We start from the raw sequence: 25,899 nt of genomic DNA on the forward strand, positions 1-25,899 counted from the left end.
TTCCAAGAATACGAAAAACCGCTGTTCACAGTAGAGACAATAAATTTTGGTTTTGTCTTCTAAAACTCCAATCAAACTTAATTTGAAATCATGTTTTCGTTGGATCTCGAATTTGATCAAAATAGTGATTCAAATATTTGTAATATCGTCACTTATCCAAAATGCTCTGTATAGAACATGATTTTATGAGACATTTAATCTGTTTTTCCAAACAAATAAAGTTAATTCACAGATTTTTGATAAAAATTTTAATTGAATTGACCGAGTCGATTAGCTCAACTAAAATTTTTAACCGTGATTAACAATTGATCGATTAACCGACCTGAGTAATCAATTAATCGGACCAGTCCCATTTTTTAATTTATTTTTTTCAAGTATGTCTAGACTTTTGGACTGCCCCGTATATAATTACCCCTCCGGGTGCAGTGCTTGCACCCCCCATGAGAGATACAGCTAGGGCTGTCTAGCTTCACGCAGTATTAATTAGATAAAACTGTCTAAAGTAAACAGAATAGAATCGGAATCACTGCTGCTTGTCTGTGCCTATACACATTGAAAAATATGCACATGTATTTTTTTCCCCTTTAAACCTCTGTATCAACTTGTAGTGTGCTTTTGCATTATGGAAATCAATTTCCTACACATTTCACATGAACTCGAAATCATCTGCATCTGATGTGATTTTTTTTTTGTCATCTCATATTTCCATTATATAAATACAAAGGTCTCAACAGGCGAAAGCTCAACGAGGTGGCTGAAAAAAGAGAGACTCATAGAAAATATTGATATCAAATAATTACTTTTATTTATTGCTTGCTTCAACTTTGTGCATGTCAAGCAATCGGGTAACTATGTATTGTTTTATGTATGTATGTTAGCAAACAATACCTAATGATAATTATTTATTGTTTGTAAAAACTGCTGCATGCTTCGAGAATTCATTATTGGGATATTAGTTTCAATAGGCTTTAGAAATAAGAACATAATTTCAAATGACTGATTAATCACTTTTTTGTAACCAAGATGAATACGTTCAATTCCTTCTCGAAGAAATATTTTACAACATTAAAAAACCTAAATCGAAATCGATAGGTATCTCGAAAATATGGTTAAAATATCATACTGTTATTTTTTTATTCTTTCCATAATTGTTTTTGATACTTTAACATTATTTTTCAGTATTAACACGGGAGAAAATGATCGCCCAGAAGCGGAAAATCTTGCGATGTTTTCAACGAGATCTTGACTGATCGTTCATTATTTTCCTCTAAGTATTACAAGCACGAAAACACACGGTAAATCGCTGTAAAATTTCTTGTTGAAAGAAAGGGACATATATAATGTCGGATGGCTTCATCAAGGTAACGACAATCCATGTCGGTTCTAGGAGTCGTTCGGACCAGATGTACTTAATGTCGTGTTCCTTTCCCTTTCACTACTTTATTTTGCTTTCTTTTCGATGATGGATGGTTTTAGCTAAATCCCTGCTCAACGCGGAGAGAGAAGGGAATCTTAGGTTGAATATACGATATACGGCAGGTATTTGAGAGATTTTAGATTGGAGTTTGGGTCAGAATTCACCTAAATATAATATTGTTCTGTAATGATAAAATGCAGATTATCAGAGCCAGAAGTTAAAATATGGTCTGACATGAATTGATTCTGAAAATCTTATGTTTCAGTGGATTCTAGAGAGTATCGGATTCGATCAGATTTTGAATTGGCGTCCTTTTTAGATCGTTCTAAGATTCTCATTAAAATATTTTTCATACCGTCTGAGTTCCAAATCGTATGATTATTATCAATAATATTTAATTGCAACAATATTTGACGTATAGTTTTACGCAAGAATTGTTCTGAGAATATTTTACGCAATAATATTTTCGACATTTTTTATGCAAGAGTTGTTTTGATACAGCAAAAGTTTCAACAATGTTCATGTGGGGATGGTTTTCAATAAACTTTTGTGATGATTGCTAACCCAAAATTTTTCCGAATATTGTTGAAACGGAAATTTTTTCCAACAACATTTCAAACGGATTTTTTTCCCCAACATTTTTTGAATCGTAAATGTTTGCCAACAATGTTTGAAATGGAAATGCTTTCCAAAAATGATTTAACAGAATGTTCTTAAATAATGTTCCATGTAAGTAGAAGCGTTCTCAGGATTTTCCTCAATGGAGGAAGGGAGAACCTTCAACTTTTTTTATTTTCAGGCTCAAGGGGGAGGGGGGTCCTCCTCCTGCATACGCTTACGTACGTGAGAATGTTTTCAAACAAAGGTTCGTGCCCGGACTTTTTCCCACCGATATTTCATGTCAGAGAAGTAGTTTTCAAAAACTTTTTAATTGATTATGGTTTTTAAAAATGTTTTGAGTGAGAATTGGTTGTGAGGCCGGGGGAAGATTGAACTATAAACGTTTTAGAATTTTTTTTTATAAAACTTCATAATTACTACTATTAATTGAGCGAATGTATAACCAATGGTCATATTTTAATTATTGATTTTTTTTCACTAAAATTTTATTTTATATATAGTGTAATCCCAGCCTTAAAATATTTTAAGTGAGAATAATTGCCAAGAATGTTTTTAGACAACAATGGTTGCCAATAATGGTTTTTTCTGACAAAAATGGTTGCAAAGAATTTTTCTTAGGTTCGATTGGTTGCCAAGAATGTATAATCGATAATGTATAATGCCGATAAATGATAATTATTGTCACGACTGTATTAAATTATAATTATTGTCAAGACTGTATTAAATTATAATTATTGTCCAGAACGTATTAGATGATAATTATTGTCAAGAATGTATTAAATTTATTTATTCTCAAGAATGTAATACGCGGTTGTTAAGAACGCTTTAAGCAAGAACAGTTGTTAAAGACGATTGAGAATAGCTAGAAGAATGCTTTACGGAAACTCTCTACAATGGTTAACGTGACAAGTATTCAGTAATGCTTATGTGAGAAGTATATATATAGCATTGTTTACACCACCGAGAGAGTGGTTTTAAACAATGCTCAATGCTTAAAGGGACTCACACAGTTCACAAAGATACAGCACAACAAATATTTTAAATGAAATAAAAACTCGAAGTTCTATCCAAATTTCGAAAAAATAAAATTCCTTCAAGCACATTCATAACCCTGAACCGATCATCTTTGCAAGTTCATGCTCATCCAGCGTTCTGGTAAAACAGTGCAATGTTCCGATCAGTCATCAGGATTGGAAGCATTAAACTTTCAACTCACGACGAGGGCCCAATAACCCGAAGAGAAAAACAAATAAAAAAAGTCCACCATTCAAATATATAATATGTGTTAGGAGAAAGAAAACATTTTGGAACGTGAAAACGAACCCGACTGACCATTAAAGGTGAAGAAATTCTCAACGTTTGGATGCGGAGCAGTAATTCAGTAGAGTGTTCTGTCTTGTTTTCAAATGGGAGGTTACTTCGTGATTACTATCTTTTTCACTGTCTACCGAGCAATTTACTAAAGATACACATGATGATGGCCGATCGGAAATTGCACGCGACGGGATCATTTTCTGCACGTGATGATGTGGATCTAAGGGCAAAAGAAAAAATATACACTGAAAGGAACCTAGTAACTATCGATGCATACCGATCATGTCATGAAGCTCGATCAACATTGGAAAATACTACTTTCGTGATACCGAATTTCCCCCTTCATATATTGGTAGGTATCAGTTTTTATTTATTTATATCACATTGACGAGGACTTGTATCGATACGCCCATGATTTTCACGTAACGATACCCTTTGACGTGTTTTTATGATTTTTTATCTGCGTGACTGAAATTACATATATCAGTATGGTTACTGTGAGTTCACCTTCCTCATTCATCATACAATAGTCCATTCCATATTCATTGGCACTTATAAATTTCTTCAAAAATAGAAAGGAAATAGTTAGTTACCGGTACTTGCAATTTAACAAGTTTTGAGGACGTAGCTAATAGAGAAAGATTTTCTTGGGCTGAAGTACCGTAGTTATAGTATGAGTTCTTCTCCCAATTGGCTATATCTTCGATAGTCTGAGGAGAAAATACTGAGAGGCCATTGAGAAAAATCCGAAATGCTATACGCCGTGGCTAAACTGATAGTCATAACTGCAATGGTGTGACAGAACTGACCAAAACAAAAACAAAACTTCACCATACAAAGTGGGGTCGGAAAGCAAGCAACGGGACGCGAGAGGGCGTTTTCTCTGGAGGGGGTGAAACGTTGCCTTTCCCAGAACCCGTTATTCAGCTGCTATCCGCTGCCTGTATTGTAACTGGTGGTAGATCATTTGAATATTTGTTCAAAAGTTTTCGATAATAAAGATTATTTTTCTTTATTATTCGTCTTCACTGTTTTTCCCATTTTTACTTTGCAGACGCCCTCTCACTTGCTTTCCAACCCCACATTTTAAAGTGGAAGTTGTTTGTTTTGGTGAGTTCTGTTATCACCATTTACGGTTTTGACCATTAGTTTAGTTTCACCCTGCATATTTGAAGAAAGTATACAATGAGCAGAACTTGCTCATCTATCCGGTCTGTATAATATTTTACGCGAGAATGACTTAAAAAATATTTTAGGTGGGAAAGGCTTCAACAATGTTTCAAGCGACAGTGGCTTCAACAATGTTTCAAGCGACAGTGGCTTCAACAATGTTTCAAGCGACAGTGGCTTCAACAATGTTTCAAGCGACAGTGGCTTCAACAATGTTTCAAGCGACAGTGGCTTCAACAATGTTTCAAGCGACAGTGGCTTCAACAATGTTTCAAGCGACAGTGGCTTTTCAATAATGGTTTGTGATGATAATAATGCATTGGAATGTTTTCCTGCAATGCTTGAAAAATAGAATGTTTCTCATTAAGGTTTCAAACGGTAACGTTTTCGTAACAATAATGTGAATCGAGAAGGTTTTTCAACGATGCTTCATGCGAGAATCGTTTTCAGCATTTCTTTTGTCACAGAGGTAGTTTTCAACAATTTTTCACATGATTATCAATTCAATCATTTTTGGAATGTTTACCAAGAATATTTCAAACAAGAATACCATATTCATATTTTAATAATTACCAATAATTTTCTACGCGGGAATAGCTTCAATAATTTTTTACGCTTTACGCATTCATACTGAACGATATTCAGTAATGTTTTATGTGAGAGGCGGCAGTTTTCAACAATGATTTGTGTGTGTATGAAAGAGAATGATTTCCAAAAATAATGTTTAATGACATTCCTCTAACTGAACAACAAGAGATCATATCCGTTCCAAGTTCACAATAAAAAATAAAATGAGGAAACGTGCCAATGAAACAACCCGTTCAGTTACAGCCTTCTGAATACACAAAAGTGCCACTCTTAAAGCTGTCGCTCTTAAATTTGCTGCGATCACAAAAACAATTAGATCCACAAAAGTCTGACGAAGTCCACCCTGGTAGTGGGAAAACGTTCAGAATGTACTCATACCGATTACTACCCTTTAGCCACATCTCCCCTTCAACAATTATTGATTATAGTCGTGTTACACGCACTTCAAAATAATTACAAAAAGTGAAATTAACGTATTTCAGTATACTATATAAATTATTAAAAGTTATTTTTCTCCATAATTCCGGCACTAAATACGAAAAATTCACCATTGCATTACATTTCATATCTATTTCAACAAAAATAAGAAATGCCAAGATGATGATAATGCAACAATTTCATGCCACCGAAGTAAAAGGAAACAAAGCTAATTTCTTTTCTTCCTTTTTTTTCGTAATAAACATGATAACTTTGCATGACGGGATAGCTAAACAGATTATTAAAGAAATAACAGAAATGATGGAGAAAAAATCCGTCTCTACTCATTAATTTAATCTTTCCGTAATGAACGGATTATATCAGCGTAAATAACGCGTGTCGCACTTTTATTTCTTATTTTTAAGTTATTTTAAATAAAAAACTATACAACACAGGGTAAAATTTAAATCTGTAATTTTTTTTTCAAATTTTTGATAATTGTGGAGAAACTTCTTTTTTTTTAGGATATTTTTAAAGAATTGATGCTGACTTGACATATATAAGTGGCGTGTAAGATTAGAATTTCTTCGTTCGGAGTCTTCAAAAACGTCGTTTATTACTTTATTTTCATAATTTTTAATGCATCACCTTATTCCCCGGATTAACCAGCGTGGTTAGAATTAAATACCAATTAATAATCAATTGGTGTTCTCAAATAAATGGCACGAATTCACAAATGCGTCGTATTAAATTTTGCGATTCCGGGATAGAGAGTCACGCCGCTTAACGTGATCACATCGGAACTATAGGTTTCTGATAAAAATGTCGCGTTTGCAAGTACGGTGACTTTACATCCCGTTTCCTCGAACGGGATGAATGGTAAACATGTATTATGTCGGGATGTATTAAAAACGGGACAACTCGTCCCGTTTTTTTTTCTCGCATAATTGGTTGCAAAATGTTCAAAATCGTTTCACATTTTTTTATTCATTCTAAAACGAGACCGCTTCTTTCCTTTGAATTAAAATCCTGCATTTTTGTTATTCAGAAATTGTATGGCGTTGCAATGAAACTTTCTAATCCATATCACAAACTACAATATTTTTAATGTACAGTACGTTTAATAGATTTTACCCTCTCAGAAAAAGAAATTTGGTCAAATAAAAGAAACTGATCAAGAACCACGGAAATAAAGCGTTTTTTTCTTGTCACACATTTCCCGTCACTATAGGAAGGTCATCTCAAAAGCAGCTCCACACGTATACGGATCACTACGAATACTATGGACTACGACGTGAAGTACGGAAATGTTTGCCGACGAGGGAAAGGGGGCGGGGGAGAAAACACTTTCTAGCCTCCTACATAGTATTGTAGCCTGATGGCGATAACTCACAGGGGAAAAAACGTAAGTTTGAATAAACTTTAAGTTCAGAATGCAGAAAAAAAAAATTCGCTGCCAAAAAAAAAAAAAGAAGATAAATGATAGCATTATCCGAACTCCCGATAACAGAAAACGAAATCATACTATGTTATGGTATTGGTCTGTTCCTTGCGAGAGTGGCAACAATGTCCGAATGATCACATTATCCGTGATTCTAGTAAGCGGCGCCAACGGTATAACGAAAATAAAACATATGGAATATAGAAGGCGTATAAAATATCAAACAATCTAAGAAAATATTTTTTATGTGGTGTCATATAAGCTATTTCTGTTGATCGAAGGGGGATACGTCCGTACATATATCTTCGACGAGAATATCTGGAAGGCCTTCGAGAAAGTAATCATCCTAAGAAACCAATACTCGTATTCTCGATGTAGTTTCCGCGGGCCCCATAAAACGAGTCAGTAAATTGGGTCTACGATTTTTACTACTTTTCACTGCAAGTATGTGTGTATGTTGGATGTTTCATCGAATTGGTGATGGTTGTAGTAGTATAAACTTGCCAGTCGGTCGGTCGTGAAATCTCTGGGTCTCAGTAAATGTAAATAGCAGCCAAGTGTATGACTGTAAAACATATGTGGCTACCTCGTGACACGCACAACGCATCAGTAGAATATTTTCTTCCATTTCACTTTCCACATAATTCTTTTTTACTGCAGAATTACTCTTCTAGGTGGAAACTCTTTGGCGTGATTGGAAGTTCCAGGTGGCATAAATTCGTGAAATGGATATTTTTAAAGACTGACTTTATTCCATCATTTACCACAAAACTACCTCTAAACTCACTGCGCGCTCTTTCATTCTTTTTCAATGAAAATTACTGTTTTTCAGCATCTCATTCTAGTATTATAACATGTCTGAAATGAACACATACTATAAGAGAACAAATATGAAGGTTATTCCTAAAAACATATTTCATAACGAATTTCTGACTTAAATACGTTTTCTTCCAATATTCAACAACTTTGCTAACTATGCTTAAAAAACCACTCGTCTTCAATTTCATTGATATTGATAAAAATCGCATTTCTCATAAAAATCAGCACAATTTCTTACTTTAACGGAAATTCATTAAAGCGCAGCGATTTTTAACCTGCGGTACGTGATGGGTTAGTTAGAAGGTATGCGAGAAAATGATCCAGTGGAAAGACACGAGCAAAGTGATAAAAGTGCAAAACTATAGCAAGGTTGTGAAGGTAACACACGCGTCCTTAGTATTTCTAGGAGTATGCAAGCCTCTCGTGCTTATCAAAAGGTAAATAATCGTTTTAGTCATTTATAGGAATACTTTTTTACACATTTTTTGGTATGAAAGCCTAACAAGCATGTCCAGGGGAAAGGTAAGCAAGCTGTTACTTTTTTCTTTTTTTTTAATGTGCAACTTTTACACATTTCGAAGAGGAATACGTCTTCTAGGCATTTCCCAGGGATACGCATATCTGGGAGTGATCAAGTCCTCTGAGCGTATCAAAAGGGCTGCGTACACGGTCTATGTAGTTCTGGAAGGAGGGAGAGTAAGTATGAAAGTAAACATTACATGCATTTCTGAGGAAATTCAAGCCTTTTCACATCTAGAAGGGTATATGACTTCCAGGCGTTCCTCAGGATCCCTAGTGGTGCCGTGGTAAGATGCTCGTCTTCCTCTATGATAGTTACCATCAAGATCCTTGGGTTCAAATCCGGGCATAGAACGTTAGAAGCAAGTTCTTTACCTACCGAGCCTGGGGCGACCACCGATGGATGGCGCCTTCATTTCCCACCCAAATCGTCTGGTTGGAAATTGCCGTATGGATGGCGATATATGACCGGAGTAGGTGTGTGGTAAAGTAGGCATTCCCCTGAGGGTAATCAAAACTAATTCACCTTATAAACAAACACATGATGCAAGCACAATCGCATGTTACTATTTTCAACTAAACTAGAGAACCACGTGATCCTTCCAAGGCTATTTCTGGAAACAACTTCGAGGATATGTTCATCAAAGTTATTTGGTAAAATTTAAATTACTAATTTCTTGGTAAAGAGAGTAACTTTGAATCTTTGATGCTTCAAGTACCACCTTTGTAAACACGAGAGGTTTTCGTATTCCTCTCAATGCGTAAATTGCTTGCTTACACCTAGATGAGTGTGTATAATGCTTACGACCACACCCCACGCAAATGCATGAGTAACTTGCGAACCCTCAGGAATGCCCGGAAGTAATGTACTCTTCGAAATGCGAATAATCTTGCATTTCCTAAGAAATGCGTGGAATCTTCACTTTTACGCTCATTCTCCCTCCTCCCAGAAATGCATGGAACGCGTACTCAAACACTGATAAGCACAGAGGACTTGATCACTTAAGGCATTACATTTCGATATTATTATGTAATTGCTGTTTATTTGTAGTGAAATATAGTGTTGCTAGAAAATCGGAACTGAATTGGGATGGTTATCTGAAATAAAATTTGAGATTATCTTTATCACTGATATTAATAATAACTGCTATCTCATTTCTTCATACATTTCCCTATACCAATGTTTTCTTTTTTGCAGCATTTTTTAACCTGTGTTCCGCGACGATGTGAGAGGTAGCCGATTTGATAACTTAATTCTAAAAGAATGAAAAATAATTTCTTCATATATTTTATATTAATACTATCCATATGGGTTCAAATGAAAATTATGTCTTCATACTTAGGTTCACCATACTTCATCGAGGAAAATGCAGATATTGCGATCTTAAATACAGACTATAACCAATTATAGCCAATGATGTTTTGACGAATTTGCCAATTACTGCTAAATATCTGAAGGGTGAATTGCTACAAATTACAGAAAAACACATGCATTTCACGAAAAAAAAAAAAAAACTATTCGAATGAGAGACCAGATGACCATATTTCGAGTGGAATCTTAATTTGTTATTTGTTATGGACATCTTTTTCTCAGACACCTCGTTGGTCACTTTGCCTGTTGTGGCCTTGTATTTACATTTGTATAGAAATAAATACTATAAAATATGTGAGACATTGCCAAAGTTACCACCAAACCGTTGCTATAAGTTGGAAAAATCTCCAGCTGCTGTTCATATCACTGAAAAGTACCACTGGGAGAGGAAATGAAGGACTACTGAATTGAAATGTAGCACACGGAAAACAAGTTGCACCTGAAAAATGTGTAAGATGAAAATTTGCAGTCATAATTATCATAATATAATTTATAAGTTATGAAATATTTATTCACGATTCAGTAAATATCACAGATTTTTGATCAAAACGCCGTCTTGAATACATTCTTTTCAAGCAGAAACTGTCTTTATCTTTTGAAAACCATTCATTTTATTACACGTAATCAAGGAAATACTGATTCCTCAAAGTAGATTCAACCTCTACGCACAGTGGGTTGACACGATATTTACTGTAAAAACGATTAATGGACCATAAATTGAAAGAAACTTGAACTGAATCATATCCGGACTTTGTTATGTATAATTGCTCTGATAGCCTATATCTGTACCGAACAATAACGCAACATGGCTGGCAGAAAATAGTTGTGAGAACAATTTATCATGCGAAAAAATATTTTCGTGTGATCTACACACTTTTATGAATTTCAAAGAGAGAGAAAGAAGCGAAAAAGACTTTCTTCTCCACATGCTGTTATATGAGAAATGACAGATTTGATCTATGGCACCATAGTTACTCCTTCCTAAGTTCCTAAAGTTGTCTTTTCGGTGGCGAATTTCTTTCTTATTCTTCTTCGTATAAGGCTTTTTCTAGTGTGAGTGGATTGAATAATATCCTTCCTTATCGTCTTTCTCCCTCTTCTTCTCTTTCCTGTCGATCCGTCTCTTTTTCTAATGTAAGAAGTGCCCCGGATGGAATAGTTCTTCCAAGAGGAATGAATCAAGTCTTATTCTGGGCTCCGTTCAAACATACTCACTCGTCGTAGATCGATGAAAAGACACGAAAGTGGGTGGAAGAAGATGTTGGTCTTGAAGGCTTTTAAAATCCTTTTTTCACATTTTCTTCTTCTTTCATCACATTTTGAAATTCTTCGAGGAACGAAATATACTTGATGGACAATATTTGTCTCGAGTTACTATATTTGACCTTTTTGAATGAAAGCCATTCATTCAGGATCAGCGATGACTTTTCGGCAAATTGAATGGAAGGATGCGTCGAATGTACAGATTGACAGGTCATCGATAAGAAAATAAAGTTCAATCTGACACGTAATGAAAGATTTCTTCCATATAGTATCGATTATCGAATAGAGATTTTTCTCTATCCAATGATGACCTTTTCTTTGTACTTTATATAAAAATAAAATTATTTACGAACTTTCTTCGCTTTCTTGCAGATCTAAAATGACATACTGTATTTCAGATTGGCCTTTCACCCGACAGCCCAGACGTTAAAATCCGGACTCGAAGAATCACGTTCATTGGTGTTATTGAAATCCAAGGAAATTGGTTTCCACGATATATCTTTGATGGAAATCGTCAGTCTTTTCTATCTATACCATATGTGAGGCATCGCCAGAGTTACTACCAAAATGTTGCTATAAGTTGGAAAAATCTCCAGTTGCTGTTCATATCACTGAAAAGTACCACTGGGGGAGGAAATTAATGACTACTGAATCGCAGTGAATTGAAATGCAGCACTCGGAAAAAAAGTTGTACCTGAAAAATAATGTAAGATAAAAATTTTTGCAGGTCATAATTATCATAATATAATTTATAAGTTATGAAATCTTTATTCACGATTCAGTAAATATCACATATTTTCGATCAAAACGCCGTCTTCAGTACATTCTTTTCAAGCAGAAACTGGCTTTATCTTTTGAAAACCATTCATTTTATTAGACGTAATCAAGGTTTACATACCTTTCTATACCATCTTTTCTATCCATGAGTCTTTAGGCTTTGTTTATAGTGGTTTCAAAAGTTTTCTATGATCTGAAATTGAAGAAAAAGGCAATAAAGCCAAATTGCATGATTTTCTCTCATGCAAAATTACAGAGGCACATACGCAATGCATGAAGTTCATACATTCAGAGTTTTCTTCAATAAGAAATCCTCTAACTCATAAAAATCTGTATTTTTTGCTTAGAGTCCTTTTTTATTTGACAAAGTATTATACAATGAAAACTTACAGAAATAATCGATTCTTACAGAACGTCACCCAAAGAAGAAAGTGAGGTCTTCGGGTTGATTGGAAAACATTAAGGCCTTATAAAATGTAAAAAACCACATTTGATCAAATGATTATAATAATGCTTCATTGAATTCTAAATTACATGTGCATTATGCATATGTTATAATTCATGCATAAAATAATAAATGAACAGGCCACAATAGGTATGAAGCCTAACTCGTGGCAGATAAATGAATAATTTCGACATCGAAAATAATTGTTGTTCACACTCAATTATTTTGGCCTTTAAAATACATTTGGAATTATTGTGCCACTCATTAAAAATTCACATTGTGGAAATGGAGAAGAATTATGAAAGTAAATCCAAGTTTCTGTTCCAAGTTTCAATCCGAGTTCATAAGATAAGTTCCCGAAAATGGTAAATTCATGATTTAGTATTGAGCATAATCGCTGAAGCTTTATAATACTCATCAACATCACTGCGAGACTTTTTAAAATTGTTCCCGGTATATGATTAATTCTCATAGTAACTTTTAATAATAGTTTTAATAATATTTCTAATAAGTTTTCGTCGCAAAATTTTCCTTCATCTTTCCTTAAATTTGAAAACGACTAAAATTCGAATTAAATGCAATTCCTTAAAAAATATATTCAAATTCAATCAAATATTATGGCCTTTATAGAATTTTGAAACATTCCTGTATATTTTCTTTCGATACTCAAAATAAACAAAAGATTTATGCAAAACATGAAATTTTAATGAATCTGAATACATTTTTTGAATTTCAAGTCATGCGTATTTTCTATTCAGAAGATAGAAAAACATGTCTATATTTAAAACATGAATGTTTCTTTCTTTATATAAATACACATTATTTTTTAATTAAGAAAACAAGAATTTTTTCACTTCGCCAAATATTTTCAATGTATCCGTGAATTAATATGTATTTTTGACATGAATATATAAAATCACACAATGACATAATACGTAATCAGATTCTATAAAAACAATTAAATCATTTTTTTCCCAATATCGTTCATTATTGTTCATCTAAGTGATACTAAATTGCAATAGGATATTCATAATCTTTTTCCAAGATAATAATACGTAATGTGCTAATTAAAGTTACTTAAATTTCTAAAAAAAAATAATAAACACAAAGAAATGCGTCACATTTAAATTAATGTCTCACATTTCGTTTCACAAACTAAATACATTATGAAAATATTCGAATGAAGTTAAAAAAACCCCAAAAAACTTCTACATCGAAAATAAATCTTTTAATATGCTAAACAACGAATAATTTTCCCTTCCCGCAATATCTTTCAAGAGCATATTTTATTCCGAATTTACAGCGAGAAAAGGGACAATAGCGAGCAAAATCGCGGTAAATTAAGACACCCAAGTTGATTCTTCGGAAATTATTCTCAACAGCTTCTTCTCTTCCGAGTAAAAAGTCTCGAGATTTCTCGAGCGAAATCCGACGCGATACTTGACACTTCGGTGTCGTTTTACAACTCAATTCTATTCCGAGCGAATGAACAGAAATAAATAACAAGCAAACAACGCTGAGGAAAAGACTTTTATAAATGTGATATTCACTATTTTCTCCTCTTTGCGCTGTTTGTTGCTTTTCCATTCAGACAAGAACAAGCGAAAAAAAAAAAGGGACGACATTAGGGGCCTCGGATGTTGAAATAAACGATCTCAAAAATTTAGTTTCTGTTTTCTTCTTGACGCTCCTTCAGAAAAGAATAAAAATAAATAAATAAATGCATTCTACTGCATTCCTTACACGAATAAAATGCAAATTGCATCTTCTGTCATGATCAAGGAATCTAGAATCAGGAAATAGGTGAATATAGAATGTGTAGGAGTGAAATTGTCTTCAGTATATCTCGATCTAGATGTAATGAAAATTCTTAAAATGGAGATTCTTTTGAGAAATAATACGCGGTGAGACCTCGTGAAAATGTATATTGACGTAAAATTCCATTCTGTGTGTATGTGTGTTTTTTATAAGATATCCTATGAAATAAATTTATTTATGAATATATATACAATACGAGAGGTGGAGAAAAATCAGGCAATTTTTGCATCGCATAGGAGAATAAATACTACAGGTACGTGGAAAACTAGTCAATTAGGTTTTTAGTATCAATCTCTTTTAGGTTTATTAAGTAAATTCTAATTTTTGTAGCTAATTTAAATAGTTATAGTCTGGCAATAACTATATACATATATACTTACTGCCAGACACACAACGTCCTATACAGCTTCTGTGATCCTGCTATATTTTTTTTCAGCTAAGTGAAATAACAGATTCTGCACAGGACAGGCATATACACTAGAGACGAACGAAAAAAAAAATTCGAAATTGCCATTGTAATAGAATTTAAAGTATGCCTTTATGTGAGAAAATGCCATTCCTAATTTTTTCCCCCAAAATTCAAACTTCTTGAGGTTCCTCATCTCCCCTGAAGTTGTACGCACGTGCAGAATTCTGTAACATGACACCGCGAAGGAGGTTTTCCTATTACAAATACAACGCCACAACAGGCAAATAGCCCAACGAGGTGGCTGACTTAAGAACATTATGGATTCCCGAGGCATTTTTTGGAGGCCCTACCTACTACTACTACTACACCACACGTGCACCCCGCCAACACCCCCCCCGTGGAACCCCCCAATGAATCGGTACATGCGGGAATGTGCGTGTACGTGTAGTGAAACCTGACGTGAAGTTTTTTTGTGTTGTTTCTCTGTAATGCTTGTTATGTGTAGTGCTGCCATCTGCCACTAGTTTTTCTAACTATGAGTGAAGTGTTATGATTGAATGATTTATCGTTGTAGGACTGTTGCTCTCTGTGGCGAGACTTTCTAACGGGGAGATCGGCTCGCATTTGCGCCTTGAAGTTCGGAACCACCGAAAACCAACTTCAGCCGACCACCACTGTGAGATTCGAACCCGGATCCTCGCATCGCGAGTCCGTCACTATAACCACTCGACCACCACAGCGGCTGAACACGTGATTCATTCGGTGACCTCAATGTTTTTCCCTTGTTTCAGTATTCATTTGCAATCTTACCCCTTAACTGAGAGGGTGTACAGAAGTCAAAATGACGACCAGAAGCTTTTATTGTTGTGACATTTTAGGAAATCCTAAAGAGTGGAATTCTCGGGTCTCGCCCACCTATAGCGATGTTATGCTTTGTTATTTGCTGACTCAACGCAATATGAAGGCACAACAATCAAGAAAAGATCCAGCTGTTGCAGACATTCTTGAAATTATCAAGCCAAAGATAGTAAATATTTATAAAAATTACTTCAATTCCTACGGTTTCTCACCAACGGTTATGCACAATTTTCAAAGACTTTTACTGTAAATACAAGAATCTTCAGAAAAATAGGAAACCAAGGAAAGATCCTCAAACTTTCAAGTTGAACTTGAAATGCCTTCAGTGCGAAGCACGGAAATTGTTCGACATTGCAGCATGCAAATGCGATTTTGAAGACTATGTGTGACAAGTTGAGAAAGGTCCCAAATTTAGAGTGAGATTTCTTGCAAGATCAAAGAAGTACACGCAAGATGGCCATTGGTCGAGTAGATGTCCTAATAATGAAGAAATTGAAAAACAATGAACAAAGGAAATTGAAAATGGTATTCCATTTGAAGTCATGTCAAGAAGAAACGGCGTAAACTAGTTCATTAACCACTGAAAACTCATCTATATCCAACGATTCTGAGGAAAATGATCTATATGAGCCAAAACACAGTTTACTGTTGAAGTTAGCATTTCTATCTACCAGTACTAATGCTGGTCCATCAATCGGTGCCGAAGCAACTACTTCATTTGCTTTTGAACAACAACTCCAAGAAGCAGTAGAGCAAGGGATATAAAGTCATCAATCCTAGACTTTTTGAAGCAAGATTTTGATACGAAGGAATTGATGGCGATCGGATGCGACAGGACTGTTACCAATACTGGTTATAAAAATGGTGTTGTAAAATTAATAGAGAAAAAAATAGGCCATCCCTTGCAATGGCTTATTTGTCTTTTTCACATTAATGAGTTACCTCTAAGGCATCTTGTGAAGCATCTAGATCAGTGATTCACAACGTGGGCGTTAACGCCTCCTGGGGGGCGATGGAATGTTCCAGGGGGGCGGTAGAAGCTACGGGTATAACATGGGATCCTATGGGTTAGATTGTGTTGGGGGCGATGGGAGAAAAAAACTTCTACATCCACCCAGAGAATTTATCGCTCTCATTACTCTCAGATGAGAATCTCATTTACAAAAACTGGGAATCAAGAGAATTTTGAAAATTAGAAATGAAGGATTATCAGAAGCAGATATCCTTACATTCCATGTTCTGAAAATAAACTTTTCGGCTAAGCACTATTCGGAACTATGTGCATGGGATCAAGTGCGAGTGACTGAACCACATATTATGAAAAATCAGGAATTGGACCCACAAAAATTATATGAACCTGCTTTTCCATTGGTTGATCATTTTTGTCATACCACGGTCATTTTCTGCACACGAGGGCATTAGAGCAGAACCTACAATTTATTGCCGATTCCGAACGGCAGGCTTATTTTTTTATAATTATCCAGAGGTTGGTGCGCTAACCCCTTGATGGGGTTTTTAATCTTCTTCCATGCTTACCTTGTATACCGAATAAATAGTTTGCTAAAAACAATGACTATTATTACTATGTCTTTCGACGTGAGATGGCAGCACTTCAATACATAAATGCATTAAACTTACAGCAAATACTGGTTGGGCTAAAAGTCTGTAAAAAGTTTAAAAATTCATAAAACCGGAAAAATAACCGGAATTAAAAACGGTTGATTAAAAACACCGAAATTAAAAACACCGAAATTAAAAACATCGTTATCACGGGAATTGTTTTGAGACGGAAAAAAAACAACTAACAAACAGCCGAATTAAAGCAGTAGTACATTGTCTCACGGCCATAGACCATGTGTGTTTACGGTTAACCAGTGAGCCTCGCCAATTAAGCGCAAACTTCCGGCGTGTAATCTGTGGATCATATGGTAATAAAAAAAAATAAACAACAACATCGGAGTTTCTTAGTGCGGAGTTACCCCTACTCACTTTTGCAGTTTCGTTGAAATATAAATTTTAAAATTAATTGCTAAACAGTAATTTTTTAACCGTGTATTGATGACTTACATGAATGAATTAAACGCCAGAACTCTGCCACCGAACTTATCCCGTTGCCGAAATCTCTTCTAGCCCAGCTTCATGGAAAAATTGAGCCGTTTAGTGCAAGAGTAAGTGCAAGTCATTTTCCGTGCAATCACCGTATGTGGGTAGTTTTACCTTCGATCTGTTTTGTGAGCAAGTGGTTTGGCTTTAGTGTAACTGGTTATCACTATATATCACAGCAATAGTTTATTAGTAGAGAATGACATGGCGAAAATGTTTTGTGCGAAAGTGATGTTAGTGAAGCACGAGTTTGGCTTCCTATAAGGCTTGGGTGTACGTATGTATGGGATGAGAAAATGCTTCAAGGTGGGGTCTCAAGAAATAGTTTCGTGTCTCAGAGCATCTTGAACTAGAAGTAGCAGCAAAGAAAACCACCTAGTAGCGTTCAGTGAGAGCTGCTCTTGGCGAAATCTTAATTTCAAAATATTATCCACATGGATGAACATTTTCATTGACCCATATAAAACTATTACGGTTGTTAATCACAAATATTTTGTATCAGACCACAGTTTCACAAGAAACGATTCAGACTGTGAAAACATTGAAACTGCCGCCATAAATAAAGTGCATTACGTACCTCCGGACTGGTAGGAAACTATCCACTCCGCCCGAAAAAAAAAAATAGGTTCCATGTGCAAGTAATGCCCCAGCAAGAACATAAATCAACAGCGCAGTTGGAAAAGGCTGTTAAAAAAATCAGTGAAAAAGGTACGCCAATACAGTGGCTCAAGACAAGATGGATGCAATTCAGGCAGTGCAGTCCATATATGTTATGTACTAATGTACTATAAGCATATACTCAACGATCTAGAGCAGTTTCACTCACTCTGACTGCCACCTGCAAAACCGATTTGCACAATCTTTGGCACAAATCAAGCAACCACAATTGTACATCGCCACAAGGTCCGTTACCGAAGCCAAAAAAAAGGAACTGGTGGACTTGCTTTCTTTTACACACACCCCTGTCCATCACCCCTTCTTTATTTCTCTAAAAACTTCCAGAAAAATCGATGGCATTGGACCTCTTGACTGATGATAACCCAAGAGTGAAGGAAGCCAAATCGCGGAAATAGTCCCCGGACCTACCCGAAAAAAAAAAAAAAATTAAATACTTTTACCTTTTTATGAGATGCTGCTTTAAATAAAAAGTAAATATAATGAAACTCTTTTAAAAAACTCATTTTATTTAAGAATTACTCCTTTATGAGTTCGTAATGGGAGTGACAAAAATGAAATTTTATTACATGCAAAAGATATGTTAAGCACAAATAGGGTAAGTCATTTTTCAGAGGAAATTTTCTCTGCAAATGTGGTGTAAGTTAAATCACTATTTGATAATTAATTGTATTTGGAATGAGTATTATTGAAATGAGCTCAGATAGTTAGATATGTTCAGTACTGAATTAGCTGTGCAAAGAAAAAGTATTTCCTTCGATAACTCAAAATTTACACAACTTTTCATAAAGGACTCCGAAGCACACTTTTTGACTTACCCCACTTTGATTGTACGATGACATAATTTTTCCCGAAGTAGCGAAATTCGAAAATGCGAGTGATATGCAAGAAATTACTGTACTACTACTGCGTAACCGTACATGCACCTCATACACATTCCTCTACGAATTTCTAACGAATTGGAACATGCCGGAATGTGCGTGTATGTGTTGTGAACCAATCGTGAGGCTTGTGTCTGTGTAATGTTTGTTATATGTAGTGCTGCCATGTGCCATCAATAGAAATTGCTGTACTGTGTTCCTCCGAGAGTCAATTCGTTTTCTATATCGTGACTTTGATAATAAACGTATATAAAGTATTTACATTCATGTTAAACCACTCACTTTTTAGCATATGTTTTTCCTCTAATACAGTTTGTTGATTTGCATATTTGAACCTTTACAACTACGTATTTTTATTTTTATTTTTTGATCTCATTTGCTGTGACAGTTGACAAAATAGATCACAAATATAACATGAAGTGCTTGAGATTTTTTTCACCAAGTGGTATTAACACCAAGGACGACACACATATGTACCAATCGTAGTCAACTACGTTATAGGCCTACATATGAGGGGACGGTATACATATATGGTTTTGAGTATGGTAACAGCGACATCTGAGTAACTGAAGATAAAGCATGAGCTACTGGTCTAGCTCTATATGCAACTGGGATATATTACAATTAGTTTCCGAAAAAAATTTTCCCAGTAGTAATATTTGAAATCTTAGTGGGACACACACACACAAAAGTATCCCGTTCGTAGTCATAGTCAAAGGATTATGACCTGATAGGATTTAGGCCCAGTTTAGATCAGATGTGATACTGAGTCCCATTGGTTGAACGTCTAATAATCTTGATGCTAAAACTGTTGACGTTAAAACAATTAAAAAAAAAATCTAATTAATTTAATTTTAAAATTTGAAGGATGAGCTTGTTGGTTTTCTGCTATTTTTTCCGCATTGGATTACTATCAAATCAATTAAATTGTTTTTAGCAATATAGTTATATACGATGGAGAACTTGTGATCCCGATCAATGTCGGTATTTCTTACCCTATAGGCTGTTGATGGTGACTTGAGGAGGTAATTTCTAAATTTTCTCTGATCGACTCGAGTCGTGCCAGAGAAAAATTGACACTTTACTTTCCTTCTTCGTGTTCAAAAATTGCAACCACGTCCAGAGATTTTTATTCCTTATTTAATGCAATTTACTTTTATGATTCAGATCACAAACTGTCTATCCTAGTCATCCTATGGCCGGGATTACACTAAAAAGTTTGATAAAAGTTCTTTTATAAAAATTTATATTCAGCTCAAATAAATATGACTGCTAAAATAAATACCCTCAAATAAAAATGACATTTCATGAAAAATATTTAAAATAAGATACTTGGAAGTTTTATTCCGAATAATTTTTATTTACGACTTTGAATAAGAATCAGTCAATAAATAAGTAAATTCAGTCAAATTAATTCAAGAAATATTTTAATGAAATGCATTCGAAATATTGTCGGAGCAGTTGAAGAATAAACATAGAAAATACATTTTGACTATAACATTGATATAAGTTGAAGAAATTCTGACAGCATGTAACACTGCAAAGTCTAGGGGCATGTATTTGAATTTGGCAGCACTTCATAATATTTGTATGGTACAGTATATTCAAAAGTAGATGGTCTTTATTAATCAAATCGATGCATTTTGCATCACTGGAAATACTCATCCCAAAGGCATACATATCTCAAGTATAATACCATCATATATATAAGCATACACATCTCTAGTGTATAATATCATATGCATATGAGATGGTATGGATAAAAGTAATACCATATTTAATTATAATTAATCATGATGTGGATTATATTATTGGTTCAACTAAATAAATATATACATATCATGCTATATTTAAGAAAACATAGCATATATATGCAGTGCAATAACCTAATTAATTTCTCTTAAATCTAACTACAGGTTTTCCTGAAATTGAGACACGTGTCCTGTTTATATATCATCGTCATAATAAGATCCGTTCCGGAAAATACTACAAATGGAATAATCACGTAAGATAATCTCGTCAATAAAGCTTAATTAATTCCTTCAACGAAAAGCTTTGAATTTCGAGATGGATGTTCGCTTTCATGTGGCAGTCATCTTTTATTAGGATGGAGATTGCGTATATAACGACGACAATCTGTCGAACAATTCATCGTGATTCCAGAGTGCAATGATGTCATGATTTGGTTCATCTCAATCAGTCACGACTCCATAAAAATAACATGGCAAACATTGCTTTGACTAATTAATTTCTAGCATTCGTACAATGACGTCGGATGCTTCCGTGACGCGAGATTTGCAATTAAGGGAACGAAGAGAGAAAGAGAGAGGGAGTTAGTGTTGTTCCGAGTGCTATAATTATTATGAATATCACACATGGAAGCGTCAAACAATGAGCTTCAACATGGAGTTCTGAACTTTGACGTGTTTGTGCTTAGCACTTTGATGAATAGGATAGCAAGAGCATGTCAGCATATATGGAACTTAAGAAATGCTTGCTAACGAATACTTATTGAACCTACAATATAGTATCCGGCGGCGTGATAATTATGAATCCTGCAACACCGAGGATTTGTTTATGCTTGATAAATAATTATAGGCCTGGTAATATAGCGTAAATTAAGTTCATTACTCCAATTGTCCGTTACAATCATTCTGCTAATGAAATTTGCGTTGCCGAAATTTTATCAAAATCCCAACATTCGAACCATTCGCTTGATAGTTGACGATGTGTGTATGAGAATTTTCACTGAAGGTTCTTCATAAAATCCTGTTTCCAATACTGGAGATTTAGAAAGAAGTGTGTATGATGCTCTCTAGCTAGAGCGGAATTTATTTTGTTAATATTTTTTTCTTTACAATTCCGTTGGTTGAAACAATTTGTATCAGGGATGAAATTACTCAAATCATTTTGATAATGACTGTACAATGAATATGTTTGAGTAAAAGTGATGAACTTATACAAATATGGTAAAAAGTGGTGATAAAATACACAATTTTGAATTATGTTTTTGAATGGATATTTTGAGAAAAATACGTTTAGTTCAGTCATTTTTCCCTTCAGAAATTTTGAAAATCGATTGGAAATATCCATATGATGAAGAAATTGATGAAAAATATCCATATGATCTATATTTACCACTGATTTTCGATGAATATACACGTACGTTGCTCCAAAGCATTAATAAACGCCAACTGTATCTAATTTTATATCGTGGTCAGAGTACGGGTAACTTCTTCATTCCTCTCCACTCGTAAACATTTTTCATTATTTATCTAATTCTATTAATTATTCTATTTCATTAATTATCTATTCTGCTCCATTCAACTTGAAGAGAAAAAAAAATTACAATAAATGCGTCTTGTTTTAAGGGTAACATGCTAAAACTTTGAGGAATGAGATGAGTTGTTTGATTGCGTTGAAACCAATAATGCACATAAACCGAAATTTATAAGCAAAATAACTTGATAGCACGAAGTTTTAAAAGAGTTAAGAAATTTTTTTCTGTTGGATATCAAACTAACACATGCAGTATTTAGTCACGAGAAATCGAACTCCTTTCTAACTTTACTTTTGAATGAAAGTATATAGCGTGTAACGTGACCGTGACTTCCCATCAATTATTAAGGTAAATACTTCGATTTTCCTATAGAAAGAAATTTCTCTGTATTTTACTAGAATGGAGTGCACATTGCATAAAACCAAGCATCGATATTTCTCATACGTGAGATAGTGGTGTTTCTCTGCTCCTTTATTATAACAAACAAAATCAGCCGAACCTATCGTTCGACTTTTCATCTAGTGAACAAACTTTCATGCAAATTCACAAGCCCCAAAGTCATTACGGAATCGTAGAAGGTACACACAAAAGTTTTTCCTTATAGTTTTCATCAATATGCAAATATGCTTTTGAGGATGCGAAGAAATTGATTTCGATCCTTTATACCTTGAAATACCGAAAGTGAATTTCAGCTGTATTCACCAAACTTTCATAGAAAGTTCCATTCAGCTCCATGAAACTAGAAATTTATTTTTTCTCATCGCCATCTATCTTATCATTAATCATTAATGTAGAACTTTTTTTTTGGAAAAATTCACTTTTCTCTTGTGCTGATTTATTCGATATTATTCCCATTTTTTTCCTTCCAAGGTATTGGATTTCAAAAGTTTCATTCCTCTACTTCATTGCAGAATATACTTTTAATTTTCGTTACTCGAAACAGCTCAGGCGGAAATAACTCTGAAATTGACGCATTGGAAGATGGAAATTATCAATGATTTTTCTATAATATATGGGTTCACTGCGTTATGTATGAAAATAAATTTGAATTGATATTTTGTGTTTGTATATAAATACAGATATTACTTTTAAAATAACGACTTTCTCTAGCAAGGGTTGAACGAATCTATTTCCCGACATGTCCGGGGCATGTAAAAAGTTTGACTACACATGTATTTTTTTCGACCACATGCCGAATGTAAACATATATGTATTTATAAAAAAGAAAATTAATTTTAATATTTTCGTTTTTTTTTAATTTTAAACGATGATTTTCGATTCACGGAGCGGAAATCATCACTGTCATTTTTCTCACTGATATTTCCAAATCTGTAACTTAAATTTTAGGAAACACCCTAGGATTTACACTCCTTTTGGATACACTTCCTACAACACAACGTATACAATGAAATGCAATTTTTATATTGGTGATTTCAGTTATATATACTTCTTATAAACCTAAGAAACGACTTCAGCCCACGAGAGAATATGAGAAATCTTATATAAACAGCAAAACATAAATTATATATAATTTGCAGACATCATTCCAAATCTTTAAGCACATATTTCATTGATATAGATTATAGAACCTATTTTTTTCTCAAAAATATTTAAAAAAGACAACATTCCTCATCCTGTCACAACTGATTTTTTGTTTTAACAAATTTGTTTTCTATAGAAGAACAGAGATGATTTATGAGAGGATATAAAATATTTTAAGACGCAGTTTTGTAGGTCTATTCACTTTTCAATATTTTCTCTACTTATTCGCGGACATCATGTTCGATTGTATATGTATCAGTAGCCGAACATTAATCAATCAATCAAACTTCAGAGAAGAAAACTTTTACGAGTTTTTTTGTACAAAATTTTATAGTTTTCGTTAAAAAAAAGAAATGCAAAACGTTTTTGAACTTTTAATGCTCAAAAATTCTTTAAAAAACATGATTGTCAACAAATCTTTATTTTTTCAATTCTTCTTTCGCATTTTTTATTTTTTATTTTTTGCGAATAAATAATTCATTTCGTTCAAATTTTTTTCAGCCAATACGATACAAGGTATATTCATATTCACATACAATTTTTTCCAGAATTTTATTGTTAAATTCTATGTAAAAAGTTACACTTTTCCCGGATGCACTTTCCACTGGAAGCGAAAATACCCCTTTTAAAAAAACACTTAAAAATTTAACTTTAAGTTCTGGCCTCTGATGAGTGTCCTCAAATTTCTCATTACCATACTTAAAACTCAAAATTTACACAATCTATTATGTCAGGGTTCAACACTCATAGGTGAAAAAGAGCTTTTCTGCAGTGAGAAAAGCAACCCACTCATTTGTGTCACCAGAGTCTGAAAAGGATAACTTGCATTTCCACTGTTTATTTTCGGTGATTCGAGTTGAAAAATGTATAGGACAACCGTGCTCCGCCCTCATCTCCCAAGCCGACAAATTTTTCTTTGCGAATTTTTTGGTTAAAAAAGTTAAATATGAAAACAAAATACCTTTTACATGGCTATTTTAGTAAATTTCTGCCAATTTAAATGGCTTTTTTAAGGGGTTGATCACTCACATTTCCTCTAAAAGAAATTATTTGTGTCTCCTCCCAAAAGTCGATCCCACGTATGCTTCTAGTTTGAATTCCTTCTAACAAAGCTACTATGAGAAGATTCAATAAACTCTCATCGGTTATTAGTAGTGACTATCATGTAGGACTTGGAATTTTATTTTATAAATTATAATATTTTTGCCTTCATGATATCGTTATAATTAACGCCAAGTTTAACGAATTTTCATTCTTTGCCATTACGCACGTTACTTCACGCAGGAACTTCAACCGGAGTAATTATTTGCTGGTGAACATCACATGCTGGAACGTAATTACCGCAGGTAAAAGTGGTAAAGACAGCCTATTTCTTAGAGTTCCCTCACGGTACGTTGTTCGTGGAAATATCTAAACGAACACGCTTCACGAGCTTAAGAAAGCCCCCCGCGATCAATATGCACTCATTGTCTCCAGCTCGAAAAGGACCATCCAAAACAGCGCCGTAAATTCACCTTACCGTAGACACCGTGGCATATATATTCAGCCGGACACGTTTTCCAGTCTTGTATGCGGACTCACGTACACTTTACCCGGAGAACAAACGATGTCATATTAAAGAGGCCTGGCGCGAAACAAGGACAAAAATAAACAAGAAAAATAAATGTCCAGGAAATATATATAAAGTGTATGGGAGTGAGAGAGCGGAAAATTTTTCCGCCTTAAAAATTCCAGTATTTCAAGCTTATATACAGTATACATCGCAGCGGAAAAAAACTTCGGGACAAGGAATATGTATTCAAATAGCATCGTATTTTGTCCTGAACATGAAACATGTGGCAACATGAATCATGCAAACCATAATGCGATACGCATGCACCACAAACAGATTTATAACGGACGTTAATGGGAACGTGTTAAATTGAATTACAAGTAGTTTATAGTATGCAATTTAATGAACGTGTTTCTGGGATAGAAACGTGTTCCTCCGTTTAAATTACACGCTCACCTGTTATGGAGGTCGAATACGCAGCTGCTTGTGAAATCTGATGATGATGATATGCGTTACTAGGCAGTTGCACAATGGTATATCATCAACACGTAGCGTTATTAACACGCCAATGTCGTGACTGCATTGCAGTTATTCTCGTGACATCCAGTCACATTCACT

This window comes from Pholcus phalangioides, unplaced genomic scaffold (genome assembly GCF_987345545.1).
Source record: "Pholcus phalangioides strain wild (caught in Gottingen) unplaced genomic scaffold, Ppha-v1.0 ptg000013l_1, whole genome shotgun sequence".
In the NCBI taxonomy this organism is placed as follows: Eukaryota; Metazoa; Arthropoda; class Arachnida; order Araneae; family Pholcidae; genus Pholcus; species Pholcus phalangioides.